Source organism: Lactuca saligna, chromosome 4 (genome assembly GCF_052625555.1).
Source record: "Lactuca saligna cultivar CGN05327 chromosome 4, ASM5262555v1, whole genome shotgun sequence".
Lineage (NCBI taxonomy): Eukaryota > Viridiplantae > Streptophyta > Magnoliopsida > Asterales > Asteraceae > Lactuca > Lactuca saligna.
In genome coordinates, this window is record NC_136420.1 from 307,853,128 (window position 1) to 307,868,949 (window position 15,822).

The following is a 15,822-nucleotide window of genomic DNA, read 5'->3' on the forward strand; positions in this document are numbered from 1 at the left end:
CTTGACCCGATGGTGCATGGTCCTTTTGGGTTGTCTTCACCAAAGCAACTTGATAGGATGAATTATGGACTTAGACATAGATTTTCAATATTCAATTCAATATAGATACATTTCCATATTTTCCATATGACAACTTATTTTTGATAGAATCTTATATATTCCTAATAATGTCGATATGGTCCATCCAATATGGAAACATTTCCATAATTTCCAATACTATACTTCCAACTACTCACAAGCGACCAATCCTCGTCGAACTTTGGATTGTTCTTTGATAGTTGTTTAATTATTTTAGTCAAAACCGATTCTAGTCCTTTTTCCCTCTCAATGCGCTAGACATTTGGAAAATTTTAGAATGGTCAAACATTAAAGCATTTGCAATCGATCCTATACCCGAAGCGTATGGGACATGATGCACAATGTTTTATTTGCTATGTTCTCAAAATTCGAATTGTGAAGAGGAATGCCGTAATCATAATCGAAATTTTAAGAACACACTATGTACCTTTGACTAAATTTATTAACATTTCACAACCTAATCCTTTAGATATGAAATGAAGCATAATATTCTCTCCCTTAATTATAGCAAAACAACCTTTCAACTCTTACAACTTTGCAAAGTATGACTCTTGTTTTCTATAATTAATATTGCCAACTATGCAATACTTGCCTTAATAATCATACAATCATAACATTAATGCTCCCACTATCATGATGATTATTATAAAACATAACACTTATGCTCCCACTAGCTTCGACATGTATTCATAAACATCTTAACTTTCAGAAGAAAAAAAACAATACCTATTGAATTTCTTAAGTCCATGTTTCTAATACTTAGTGCTTTGATAATCTTTTATCAAGGCTTCTTGAACTTATACACCTTTGCCTTAGATAGTTCATATGTGTGTCTTAACAATTAAGACTAATTGCCAAACCTCACAATTCAAATTATGGAAAGGGATGCCGTAACCATGATCGAATTCGAGAATGCAATTTTACAACCACTATCTTTTAAAATCTTTCTTAGTGAAAGCATTTTCTCACAATCATTTTCATGAAGGAGGAAATCTTATGACACTTAGATTTAAACGGTGTATGTGTTCCTATCCATGTGAATTTGTTAAAACCAAAGTTTACGACAAATTCAAACTCATATGGATCGAACTTTCTTAATCTTGATTTCTTGCCTTATGGTAGCACAGCTGCCCACCACGTCTTCCAAGTAGTTAAGCAGCTCACCCTTTCCTATCAATGTACTTTCCATTGATCAAGGTCCTTGCCTTTTATGCACTCAAATGAGAACTCATAGGACTCATATGCATAATTAACTTGATTGGATTGGCACAGAAACAAAATAATGTCTTCACGATAGGTTGTAAACCTCAACTCGTGTGCTAGTGATGATCGATAAGGTTTATTTGATTTGTTCTTGAAACCTTTCAAGACCATTAAGACTCCCACTGACTCCTTGACATATAAGATTCTTTTGTCAATAAACATTTCTTGACAAACAAACATTCAAGAGTTAGTGTAGCTTTTATCAAAACAAAACACTTCATAATTTTGGTCTAAGTTGGTCTTTGTCTTATTCAAGACATCACAACTTTCCACATTTGATGAATGTTATAAACCTTTAATACTTTTTACTCATTGTCACAATCTTAACTTTAAGACTTGTTATTGGAACGAAGTATGATAGACTTCTTGATTTAACCATTTCTTCAATCCTTGATTCCTCTTCTTAAACATACAATTGTACTAAGACTCACTTAGAGGATCAATTGAGATATGGTTCTTAATCATTAAGGCCTATCATAAAGCATAAAAGGTACTCTCCCTTCTTCTTAGAATGGAGAAACTTTTATCTTTCTGCCTACTTGACTCTTCTTATTCGTTCTGCTATTGATTTAAACATTTTCAATCAATTCAGAATTACACTTAATCTTATAAGCATAATCATATTTACTAAACCTTTAGTAAATCATGACGAATATCTTTGTTACTCTTATGGTGAACTGGATCAACACACAACTTTGTGTACTCGATCTCCTAGTCCTTCACTTGACACTTTGTCAATGAATTAGTCCAATTTCCAAATACGAAATTTCTCATTCATCATGCATCCACGTTGCATGATTCCAAGTTTCTGTCCAATTGAAACTTTGGGTGATGAGAAACTCTCCCTATTTGGTAAATTCTTGACATTTCCATAAATAACATAACTAAGAATCATATCCATTCGTTATAGAAATATGCAAACATCAATTTTCACATAACGATTTCATTGCAAGGAAGTAAAGAAATAAATAAATAAGTCAAACAAAATTTATTTTATTTATAAAAGCAGCGGAAAAACATTTGTCCTTACAATGCAAAATCTATTGAAAACTATGTAAAAAGAAAATTTCTAACAACTCTATCATAACTATCTAAGCTCAAAATCCAATCTTCAAGTCCATGAGATCGAGATCCATCTCTTGTGATTAGATTCATCTTGCTCTCTTATCAAGCTTCCTTTCTTTTCATTGATCCTTCAAAACATTCAAATGCAATCTTATCACATCATGTATTAAGAATCAATGAATAGGAACTTAATGGAGTTAGATAGTGGATTCTTACCTAAAGCGTAGTCATACTTTTGACTCTCCCGTCTCTTAGATCTCTTAGGTAAATAGGGCAACTTCGTCACCAATTCCCCTTCTCTTGGCAATAAAAGCAAATTGATTCTTTTGGAACAACACATGGAACTACTTCAGACATCGCCTTTCACTTATGATCAAACTTTTCAATCATTGGATGTCTTCCATTGCCATTGTCTAAATCCATAGAGGTATTGAAGGCAGATTCTCCAATCAACTTTGCTTTTCTATTGTGCCAAACCATTGTTGATTCAGCAGCAATAAGCATGTAGGTGAGATCTATAAGTGTCACGTTGTGGTTCATCATATAGTACTCTCTTACGAACTCACTATACGAGTTAGGAAGTGACTGAAGAACCCAATCAACAGCCATCTCTTCACCGACAACGAATCCCATCATTCTTAACCTATCAATGTGTGACTTCATCCCTAATACGTGTGCACACACTGACTTGCCAAAAGGGCTTGAGTGATATTGAACTTTTCAATTTTACAATCTTGTGGGTTAGGGAGAATAATTGGAGGAGGAGGAGGAAGTGAAGCATGATTTCTTGTTCCTCGATCAAATCGTGGAATATCATCTTCATGTGGAATGCTTGTTCCACGGGATTTGAGAAGACCATAGTTGTCGAACTTTGACATCGGGAGAAAACGAATTCAAGTTAGTTGATTGATTGAGTCCTTGGTAAATCACCCAAATGAAATTCCAAGGCTAGGACCCAACACAATATCCTACAACTCGGGAGAGGGATGCCGTAACCCAAATTGCAGAACATTTGAAGGTAAGTGAATGACGATTCACTAATTTCCACCATGAAAAACGAAAAAGAAATTTAAGTTTTAAATCTATGAAAAATCCTAGATCCTTTGAGATTCATTGAACATTTCAATGGCATGTTTAAATCTCGATATGCCCCTCTTGTTTGTGACTGGGATGCCGAGGATCACAAAGCGGGTGTGAATAACCATGCAAACTACATGGTTCCCTCACATGTTACAATCACCTATTCGATGTGCCGGTAAACCACACACGCTCCACCGAACTATGACAAACATTGAGTCACACTTTGCTACCTTTGCTTAGAACCATTTAGTGTGCCGGTAAACCACACACGCTCCACTAACGTCTTCGCAAGGGCACAAAGTGTAATTTCATGGAATTGCATCAATTCACTTTTGCCTAAGTAACTAAGATTGGGAATTTGAAAAACATTTAGTTACTTGGTATTTCATTATACTTATAATGGAAGGTTTCGTCCTATCCTACCCGTTCGGCTAACGACCCTCCACCAGTCAAGAGTGCGGTGGGTAAGAGTGGATACCCATTCAATCGCCATTTTATAGGCAATTTCCTTAAACACCCCTTATAGACTAGCTTCGTGAATGAGGCCTACTAACGGTAAGACTGACTTTTACTCATACATATATATAATGTTAGACATTTAATGTTATATATAGTATAGGGTGTATTTTATACTTTTAAATACTATATGGTTAACTTTAACAATTACAATTTTAATTCAATTAAAAGGTTAACCTAAACTTTTATGGATTTATTAAACCTCTTTTAATTATACTCCTTAATTAATTAATAAAACCATAAGGGTGTGATTTGAACTTTTCAAAACATTACTAGAGTTTTAGAATTTAACATTTCTAATTAAACCTTTTAATCAACTTTTAAATTCCAAAACTTGAGGGCAAGTTTTGAAACCTTTTTCAAAACATTAGGTTTTTAACTATTTAAATTTCAAAACTTCAAAACTTTTGGGTTCAAATTTAAATTATAAAACCTAAAGGGTAAAATATGAAACTTTTCATAACAACAAGGATCAAATAACAAATAATCTAAACTAACATTTAGTTACATAATTATCCATATTTGATTTGTTTAATGATTTCTTGCAAAACAATTTATCAATTTACTCAAAATAATTAATCAATTATCTTATAAGGAAACAATTATCTTGTTAATTGATAATTATCTTTAATTTGATCAAGAATATAGTCATATATATCATAAAATCGGATTTATATTGATCTAACATGATAAGGTAACTATCCAAATGAAAAAACAACAAGAAATCCCGAGATAAGCATTATCTGATGCTCGAACTCGCTGAGTACTACACTGTACTCGCCGAGTTGAGGGGTACTCGCCGAGTTCCTCAGCCATAAAGCCCAAAAAACGATTTTCCAGTTATACAATGCATCAATACAATTGAAACCAAGCTAGGCTCTGATACCACTGATCGGTTTTGGTCATAAGACATCCTATGTGCTCATACAAACCCTAATGCTTGGATCTAGGTTTCTCTATTGTACATGCTTTGAATCCAAGACTATAAACCCTAATTCTAACATACAAGTAATCATATTAATATGTAATTAGGTTTAAGATCATACCTTGATTGTTATGTAGCAATAACAATCCTAATTCCTCCTTGTATTGACTTTGGAAGGCTTAGAGTCACAAGTGTCACTCCTCTAATGGTTCACAAACACCATAAGCAAGAGGATGAAGAGGAGAGAGGTTGGAGGCTGCCAAAAACGTGTGTAAACCCTTACAAGAAGCTTAGCCACGTTTTTGAGCCTTAAGGAGTCTTTATATAGTTGGGCTATTAGGGTTATCTAACAAGGAAATCCTAATTTGGATGCTTAAGCCCTAAGCAACCCATAGACTCCTTTTAATCAAGCCCTTGGACGATTTCCTTATGGGCTTCCCCATAGAATTCGTCCAACCCTTGATACAAGGCAATCCATGGCCCAAATTATAATTATCTTATAATTACAATTCCAGTCCCTTAAGTTTAATTAATCTCTTTTAGTCACAAAACTAATTACCAATTAATTATTGACTAATATTAATTAAACAATATGATTTCTCCTTTAATATATTATTCTCATAATACATTAATAAATCATATTTAATCCTTACTCTCCATAAATCATCCTATCAAGTTGCTTTGGTGAAGGCAACCCAAAAGGACCATGCACCATCGGGTTAAGTACATACCAAAATAGTTATGGACTTAGACACTAATCCAACAAAAGTAACTAAATGTTTTTCAAATTCCCAATCTTAGTTACTTAGGCAAAAGTGAATTGATGCAATTCCATGAAATTACACTTTGTGCCCTTGCGAAGACGTTAGCGGAGCGTGTGTGGTTTACCGGCACAATAAATGGTTCTAAGCAAAGGTAGCAAAGGGTGACTCAATGTTTGTCATAGTTCGGTGGAGCGTGTGTGGTTTACCGGCACATCGAATAGGTGATTGTAACATGTGAGGGCACCATGTAAGTTTGCATGGTTATTCACACCCGCTTTGTGATCCTCGGCATCCCAGTCACAAACAAGAGGGGCATATCGAGATTTAAACATGCCATTGAAAGTTCAATGAATCTCAAAGGATCTAGGAGTTTTCATAGATTTAAAACTTAAATTTCTTTTTCGTTTTTCGTGGTGGAAATTAGTGAATCGTCATTCACTTACCTTCAAATATTCTGCAATTAGGGTTACGGCATCCCTCTTCCGAGTTGTAGAATATTGTGTTGGGTCCTAGCCTTAGTATTTTATTTGGGTGATTTACTAAGGACTCAATCTATCAACTAACTTGAATTCGTTTTTCTCCCGTTTTGTAGATGTCAAAGTTCGACAACCATGGTCTTCCCAAATCCCGTGGAACAAGCATTCCACATGAAGATGATATTCCACGATTCGATCGAGGAATAAGAAAGCATGCTTCACTTCCTCCTCCTCCTCCTCCTCCAATTATTCTCCTTAACCCACAAGTTCAAAGGCTTGAAAAGTTCAAGATCACTCAAACCCTTTTGGCAAGTGAACATAAAGAAGGAAAGTCGGTGTGTGCACACGTCCTAGGGATGAAGTCACACATTGATAGGTTAAGAATGTTGGTATCCGTTGTCTGTGAGGAAATGGTTGTTGATTGGGTTCTTCAATCACTTCCTAACTCATATAGTGAGTTCGTAAGAGAGTACTATGTGATGAACCGCGACGTGACCCTTATAGATCTCACCTATATGCTTATTGCTGTTGAATCAGCAATGGTTTGGCGCAATAGAAAAGCAAAGTTGATTGGTGAATCTGCCTTCGAGACCTCTATGGATATAGACAATGGCAACGAAAGACATGCTATGATTGAAAAGATTGATCATAAGAGAAAGGTGATGTCTGAAGTAGTTCCATGTCCTGTTCCAAAAAGAGTAAATTTGCTTTTATTGCCAAGAGAATGGGCATTGGAGACGAAGCTGCCCTATTTACCTAAGAGATCTAAGAGATGGGAGAGTCGAAACGTATGGCTCTAATATAGGTAAAACCCATTAACTAACTCTTTTAAGCTTCTATTCTAGATTCTTAATGCTTAATGTGATAAGATTACAATTAATGCCTTGTAAGATCAAAGAAAAGAAAGGAAGCTTAAGGGAAGAAGTGAGCAGAATCTAATCGTGAAGGAATGGATTTCGATCACGTTTCTCGAAGATTAGATTCTTGAGCTACTACTTAGAGTTAGAATTAGATTGCTAAGAAAGATGTATTAGCATAAGTTTTTCAATGAGTTGCATTGTGAAGGACAAATTTTTCCGCAATAAAATAAATTTTGATTTTAAACTTTATTTATTTATCCTTACAATGGCGTGTATGAAAAATTGATGTTAAAATTATTAGCAATAATGGATTTGTTTCTTATTGTGTTATGGAAAGTCAAGAATTTACCAAATAGGGAGAGTTTCTTATCGCCCAAGTTTCAATTGGACAGAAACTTGGAATCACGCAACTTGGTTGCATGATGAATGAGAAATTTCATATTTGGAAATTAGACAAATTCGTTGACAAAGTGTCAAGTGAAGGACTAGGAGATCAAGTACACAAAGTTGCGTGTTGATAAAAGTCCACCATAAGAGTAACAAAGACATTTGTCATGATTTACTAAAGGTTTAGTAAATATGATTAAGTGTAATTCTCAATTGATTGAAAATGTTTAAATCAATAGCAGAACGAATAAGAAGAGTCAAGTAGGCAGAAAGATAAAAGTTTCTCCATTCTAAGAAGAAGGGAGAGTACCTTTTATGCTTTATGATAGGTCTTAATGATTAAGAACCATATCTCAATTGATCCTCTAAGTAAGTCTTAGTACAATTGTATGTTTGAGAAGAGGAATCAAGAATTGAAGAAATGGAAAAATCAAGAAGTCTATCATATTTCGTTCCAATAACAAGTCTTAAAGTTAAGATTGTGACAATGAGTGAAAAGTATTAAGAAGGTTTATAACATTCATCAAATATGGAAATTTGTGATGTCTTGGATAAGACAAAGGCCAACTAGGACCAATTTATGAAGTGATTTGATAAAAACTACACTAACTCTTGAATATTTGTTTGTCAAGAATTGTTTATTGACAAGAGAATCTTATATGTCAATGAGTCAGTGGGAGTCTTAATGGTCTTGAAAGGTTTCAAGAACAAATCAAATAAACCTTATCGATCATCACTAGCACACGAGTTGAGGTTTACAACCTATCGTGTTGACAATATTTTGATTCTGTGCTGTTCCAATTGAGTTAATTATGCATGTGAGTCCTATGAGTACTCATTTTGAACGCATAAAAGGCAAAACACCTTGATCAATGAAAGGTACATTGATAGGAAAAGGGTGAGATGCTTAACTACTTGGAAGATGTGGTGGGCAGTTGTGCTACCATAAGGCAAGAATTCAAGATTAAAAAAAGGCTCGGTCCATATGAGTTTGAATTTGTTGTAAACTTTGGTTTTAACAAATTCACATGGATAGGAACAAATACACCATTTAAATCTAAGTGTCATAAGATTTCCTCCTTCATGAAAATGATTGTGAGGAAATGCTTTCACTAAGAAAGATTTTAAGAAGATAGTGATTGTAAAATTGCATTCTCAAATTCGATCATGGTTACGGTATCCCTTTCCATAATTTGAGTTGTGAGGTTTGGCAATTATTCTTAATTGTTGAGACACACATATGAACTATCTAAAGGCAAAGGTGTATAACTTCAAGAAGCCTTGATAAAAGATTATCAAAGCACTAAGTATTAGAAACATGGACTTAAGAAATTCAATAGGTATTGTCTTTCTGAAAGTTAAGATGTTTATGAATACATGTCGAAGCTAGTGGGAGCATAAGTGTTATGTTTTATAGTAATCATCATGATAGTGGGAGCATAAAAGTTATGATTGTATGATTATTATGGAAAGTATTGCAAGTTGGTAATATTAATTATAGAAAAACAAGAGTTATACCTTGCAAAGTCGTAAGAGTTGTAAAGTTGTTTTGCTATAATTAAGGGAGAGAATATTATGCTTCATTTCAAATCTAAAGGCTTAGGTTGAGAAATGTTAATAAATTTAGTCAAAGGTACATAGTGTGTTCTTAAAATTTCGATTATGATTACGGAATTCCTTTTCACAATTCGAATTTTGAGAACATAGCAAATAAAACATTGTGCATCGTGTCTCATAGGCTTCGGGTATAGGATCGATTGCAAATGCTTTAATGTTTCACCATTCTAAAATTTTCCAAATGTCTAGCGCATTTAGAGGAAAAAGGGACTAGAATTGGTTTTGACTAAAATAATTAAACAACTATCAAAGGACAATCCAAAGTTCGACGAGGATTGGTTGCTTGTGAGTAGTTGGAAGCATGGTATTGAATGGACCAGATCGACATTATGACGAATAGAAAAGATTATATTAAGAAATGAGTTGTCATATGGAACATATGGAAGCGTGTCCATACTGGGAAGTAAATATTGAAAATCTATGACTAGATTAGAAACTTTTATGCAAAAGGATGTTCAAAGGAATGTACTTTGAGTAAGAGACATCATATCCAAGGAATTGTCTTGTAACAATCTACGTTAGAGGACTTTGTAATATCATTGGCAATAGTCTTTGAGACTTTGATGCAGTGACATTACAAAAGGATCGTTGCATAAAGTGTTAGAATCTAGTATATTCTATAAGTAACAAGAATTTGATATTCTTACACTTAAGAAAATGGATTTGGAGTTGTAATATGAGAATGATTGGAAATGTGTTCAATTTGTCTATTTCACAAAAGTAAGAACCATAGGTAAACATTGTGTGCATGCTAGGAGCATGGGACAAGTGTAATAATTCAAGTAAGAAGTTGATTACCCGAAACGACAAATAATGAGTAATCGATATGGTGATAAATAAAACGTGTTTTATTTATGCTCAAAGGGTTGAGGCCATATGGGATTAGTATTATTCTTGTGTTTCACTTTGCATGTTTTGACTTCCAGAATAATTGAGTTTATTAAGAATAATCGAATTATTCAAACAGGCCACAGTCGTTCATATGTTGGAAGTAGATATGAATGAAGACTGTCGTGAATTGGTGTGTGGATTGTCTAAAAGAGTATTAGACATAAGCAAATGTTTGCTGCAACATTCATGAGTGCTTATGAATATGAATTTGAGCATTGGATTAAACCCACGCTCACTTGGATCACTCCATGAATTGTATCACGAGTGATTGGTGAGACGATAACATCTTATATTCTTGAAACCGAGATGTGTGAGTTGTATCTTGCTAATCGGTTGCACATTGATAATATGAAAACGCACTAGTAACTTGGTGATATAAAACATATTGTTGTGTGTGATTTGGTTAGTGAGTGCAAGCAAGCATTGTATCAAAGTTTATCCGTTCCTTTTATCCAAAGAAGGATAAAAGAGATATCTTTGGGCCCCTCGATGGTTTAGTGATGACAAACGTAAATGCTCGGCCGGGCTAGGGCTAATTTGATTTGTTCAAATTATTCAGTCGTCATAAATCGGGAATCGAGATATAGTACAAAGAGAATGATTAGAAATCATATCTCATATGATATCTAGAATGGAGGAATATATGATCCCTTATCTAAGGACACGCGTATCTGATTGGATCAGAGTTGACAGCGGCTTTGGAAAGCTACGATTGCAGATCAGGATCTGAAGTCATACACAGAATAGTTATTAGACTTATCCAAGTGGGAGACTGTTGGATTAGTGTCTAAGTCCATAACTATTTTGGTATGTACTTGACCCGATGGTGCATGGTCCTTTTGGGTTGCCTTCACCAAAGCAACTTGATTGGAGAAATAAATAAAGAGAGAGAGGTTATTATGATTTATTAATATGTTATAAGAATAATATATTAAAGGATAAATCATATTTGCTTAATTAATATTGGTCAATAATTAATTAGAAATTAATTTTGTGATCAAGTGTAATTAATTAAACTAGAGGGGCTGAATTGTAATTATGTGATAGTTACAAAATATGGTAATGGTTATCCTAAATATGGGTTGAACGAATTCAAGGAGATAAGGATCCTTGAAATCGTCCAAAGGATAAAGGATAAGGGTTTTCAAGGCTTATCTTATGGTTGCTTTGTGGATAAGCAACTAGATAAGGATAATGACTGAAACCCTATCTCTACACCTATATAAAGACCCTAAGGCCTTAGAATTCGTGTACTTGTTCCCAAGAAGTCCTAAGGACGAATTCTAATCTCTCTCCTCTCTCTCTTTATACCTTCTCCATTTGCTCTTGGTGTTTGTAAGCCATTAGAGGAGTGACACTTATGACTCTAAGCCTTCCAAAGTCAAATCAAGGAGATTTAGGATTGTTATTGCTACATAACAATCAAGGTATGATCTTAAACCTAATTACATATTAATATGATTACTTGAATGCTAGAATTAGGGTTTATAGTCTTGGATTCAAAGTATGTACAATAGAGAAACCTAGATCCAAGCATTAGGATTTGTATGAGCACATAGGATGTCTTATGACCAAAACCCATCAGTTGCTTCATTTAAGACCTTTTCAAGATATAAAGTCGTGAACTTGGCTTATGAATGCTTAGATCTCTTGAGTTGAGTTTTTGGACCTCTTTGGTCCAAAGTATGAAGCTTTATTGTCCAAAGTCGTTTTCTAGGTTTAGGGTTGCCATCCTTGGTGTTGTGTGTGTCCTTAAGGCATGAAGTTACCATCTTAAGAGTCTTGAAGTATCCATGCATGATTTTTGTCACTTTTGAGGAAGTAGTGTAACATCCTGACTCCTAGGTATAGAATTTAATTAATTTACATTCATGTTATCAGAGCAACTCGACGAGTTGGAGGCCCCAACTCGCCGAGTAGAGAGATAAATGGACGCGTGTTTTTTAGAGTCTACTCTCAAGAGTTTCCAACTTGTTTCGGTGATTTGTGACACCACTTGAGCTATCCACATTATTGGTGCTAGGCTCATAAACTCCAAGCTACTCACTACAAGAAAAGGTATGTAATTCTATCTAGAGTTTTTGTTATTTATGTACCTAGGATTGCATGCTAGATATGTGAAGGCTTTGGAAATCATTTTGCATGTATAATAGAGAAAACATAGTTCCAAAGCTTCTAGGGTTGTATGTGCACCTTAAGGTTGCTAGGAGGCTCAAAACCCATCACATAACATCCCAATTATCAACCTCCCTCTTATCTTCATATAGCCACCACGAAACCCTAACCCTCCCTTGGATGTCCTTGGAGCTCTAGAGGTCATTAGAGAGCATTTTTGTGATTGTGAAGCCATTTCCAAGCAAGCAAAGAGTATAACAAGGTGGTGGATCAAAGGGGAAACAATAGATCTGAGTTTGGGGTTCCATTTCAGATCACTTGGAGGTATAAAGCTATAAACTTTATCTAAGAGTGCTTAAATCTAGTGTGGTTTAGTTTTGAAGTCATTTTGGTCCAAAGGTTGAAGCTTCTTAGTCTAAATCCAGCTTCTAGGCTAAGGGTTGCCACCCTTAGTGCTAAATGACTCCCTAGGACATAAAGTTGTCATCTTGGTGGTCTTAATGGGTTCATGCAAGAGTTAAGACCACTTTCGTGAAAGTAGAATATCATTTTTGGAGTTTGGACTTATTCGGGGGTATGTAAAGTCACCAAGTCAGTAGCTTTATGGATTAAGACGTTGGAAAGGACTTGGATCTGTGTTTGTAGCTTCTGAATCTGATTATTAAACACTTAATGGGAAAATGACTTAACCGGGGAGTACGTTGAGCGTACAAGTAGGTACACCCAATGTACACATCATTTGGCTAGTACGCTTAGCGTACATAGGAGTACGCCCAACGTACTCATCAGTTATGGGACTTATGGATTTTGGGCCCCGGTTTGGGCCATACGGGGGGATTTTGGTCCTTTGGGCCTTAGTGGGCCATCAAGAGTCAGATAATGTGGGCCAAGAAGATGTGTGGGCTTAGGGTAAGTCCCATAAGAGAGATCGGGACCAATTTAGCAGATTGGGCCATTAGTGGGCCACTAGTGGGTTTGGGAAGCCCATCCAATGTTAGGCTTTTCATATTATGATTTTGAGCCTTGGATATGGACCAAGTTGGGCTAGGGGTAAAATGGTCATTTTACCCTAAGGAGGATTATTGTTTAAACTAAATGATATTTTGGTATTGATAGCTTTAGGAGTCGAGAGATCAGTTGTTCGGGAATTTTGGTAAGGCAGCAATTCAGGAGTTCGATTCTTCAGTTCAGTTCGACAGTGCGAAGTGAGTTATTCTCACTTTATCAAAAGGGTCTAAGGCAGCAAGGCCGACCCTTTATCGGAGTTGTATCCGGGTATTTGCTTGATATGTTTATTGACTTGCTAGATCTACATCTTGGTAGTTAGGATGGTATTATGTTAGTGACCTAGTTTAGATCGGTATCCTGGTATATAGGATGATGTTATGTTAGTGACCAGTTAGGTCGGAATCCTGGTTATTGGATAGCTAATGTGTTAGTGATCTGTTAGATCGGTATGATTATCTGTTATATACATGCTAACATATGATATTTATATACACATGATTGTTTGATTAGTATGGGGGTTAGGTTGAGGCGGGTCTTGCTTCGTGTTGTTGGCCAACATACCCAGGGCGGACCGGATAGACTACAGGCCCAGGAGGGCACCTAGTCAGGCCGAAGGCACGACGAGCGGTCTGGATAGGCTGAAGGCCCCGAGAGGGCGGTCCAGACGTGTCGAGGCTTGGAGAGTTGGCTAGATAGACTGAAGGATTGGTGCGGGCGGTCCAGTCATATTGTAGACTCAGAGAGTAGACCAGGTGGACTGAAGGCCCGGTGTGGGCGGACCAGTCACACTGTAGACTCGAGATGCATGGCTGTTCTGTTGCTTATATGTTTATATTATATGGTTATATCGGTGTAAGGTTGGTATTTTGGGGTAACTCACTAAGCCTTCGAGCTTACAGTTTCAGTTTATTGTTTCAGGTTCAACGAATGACCGTGGGAAGGCGCAGGCGTGACCGTACACTTCCTCGATTGATGATTATGATTTCTAGGAACTCTGATGTTTAAACTATTTTGAAAACAAATTGTAATAACTGAATGGTTTTAAATGATTTAAAAAGTTTAAAATAGGCTCGAATTTTATGGATGTTACACTGACAGTGGACTTTAGCAGTGTAAGGTGAGTTACCTTCCAGTAGAAGTGGGTCTAAGGCCACAATGTCAGCCTACTAGTAGGAGATGTTTGTTAGATGATTGTCTTTGTGATAATTTTCTAGTATGCCACTATGTGTTATGTTTATGTGTTAGTATGATATGTTACTATGTGGTAGTGGTATGGGTGAAATATTCCCCGGTTACCGGTTGAAAGATACCGAAGATAGTTACCAGTTGAAAGATATCGAAGGGGAGGCCAGCTCCTAGATATACTAGGTAGTATGTGATTTATGTGTTTATGCTAGATTATTTATGTGGTAGTGGTAGGGGTGAAATAGTCCCCGAATACCGGTTGAAAGATATTGAAGGGGAGGTCAACTCCTAGATACCTGTTGAAAGATACTGAAGGGGAGGCCAGCTCCCGGTTACCTGTTGAAAGATATCGAAGGAGATGCCAGCTCCCGGTTACCGATGGAAAAATACCGAAGGGGAGTCCAACTTCCAGTTATGTCAGTCAGATACCGGTTGAAAGCTAACGAGGGATTGGCATTATGTGTATATGGTATGTGGTATGATGGGAGAACTCACTAAACTTCATGCTTACGGTTTTCAGTTTTGATTTCAGATACTTCGTTTTTAAAGGAATGGAGTTGGCTCGATCGCCGCGCATCATACTATGTTTTCCACACATGAGATCTTTGGGACTACACTCTGATGTTATTTAATGATAACATGTTTTGATTATTGACACTTTGGTTTTGAAATGGAATGTTTCTATGGATGTTTTTATACTGTTGGTTTTTATAACAACTTATTTAAAAACGAAATTTTTGATTTTAAATTTTAGGATATTACAGTAAAAAACTAAAAATAAATATAAAAGAAATAAAAGGTTCAGAAAGATCTAGAAAGAGATTGAAGATAAATAAGGGAAAGGTTTTGAAGGATTTAAAAAATATGAAGATAAATGTAGGAAATGGTTGCAAGGATCTACCAAAAAAAAAAAAAAAGGAAGGTTTGGACTTTGGAAGGATCGAGAAGGGGTGTCATGTAAGTTAAATATATTTTGGTTTGTAGCCTTCCTCATGTCATTCAATTATACAGTGGTGGTATAGGTTTTGAAGGATTTAAAAAATATGAAGATAAATGTAGGAAATGGTTGCAAGGATCTACCAAAAAAAAAAAAAAAAAAGGAAGGTTTGGACTTTGGAAGGATCGAGAAGGGGTGTCATGTAAGTTAAATATATTTTGGTTTGTAGCCTTCCTCATGTCATTCAATTATACAGTGGTGGTATACTGATATATGAAGTTAAATTAAAGTGATAATATTAAATATTATGCCAACTGGTTATATACAAATTGCAAAGTTCAATTTAAGTGATAATATTAAATATTATGCCAACTGGTGATATACAAAATTAAACTTACTGGTAATTTTTGTTATCGGTTATAGACAATGACAAGTAATTAAAATTAATTTATAAATTAAAGTTCTAAAATAAATTGAATCAAAATTAAGATACATTACTTAAACGTATATATGACAACAAAACGAAAAATGTAAGCTAAATACGAAATACAAAACAAGCGGTTGAACAACGTTACAATGAGTTATTATAATCAAGCTTTCGACTTGATAGTTGCCCACACACAATTTTTCACGGGACATCGTAAAATAGTTTAAA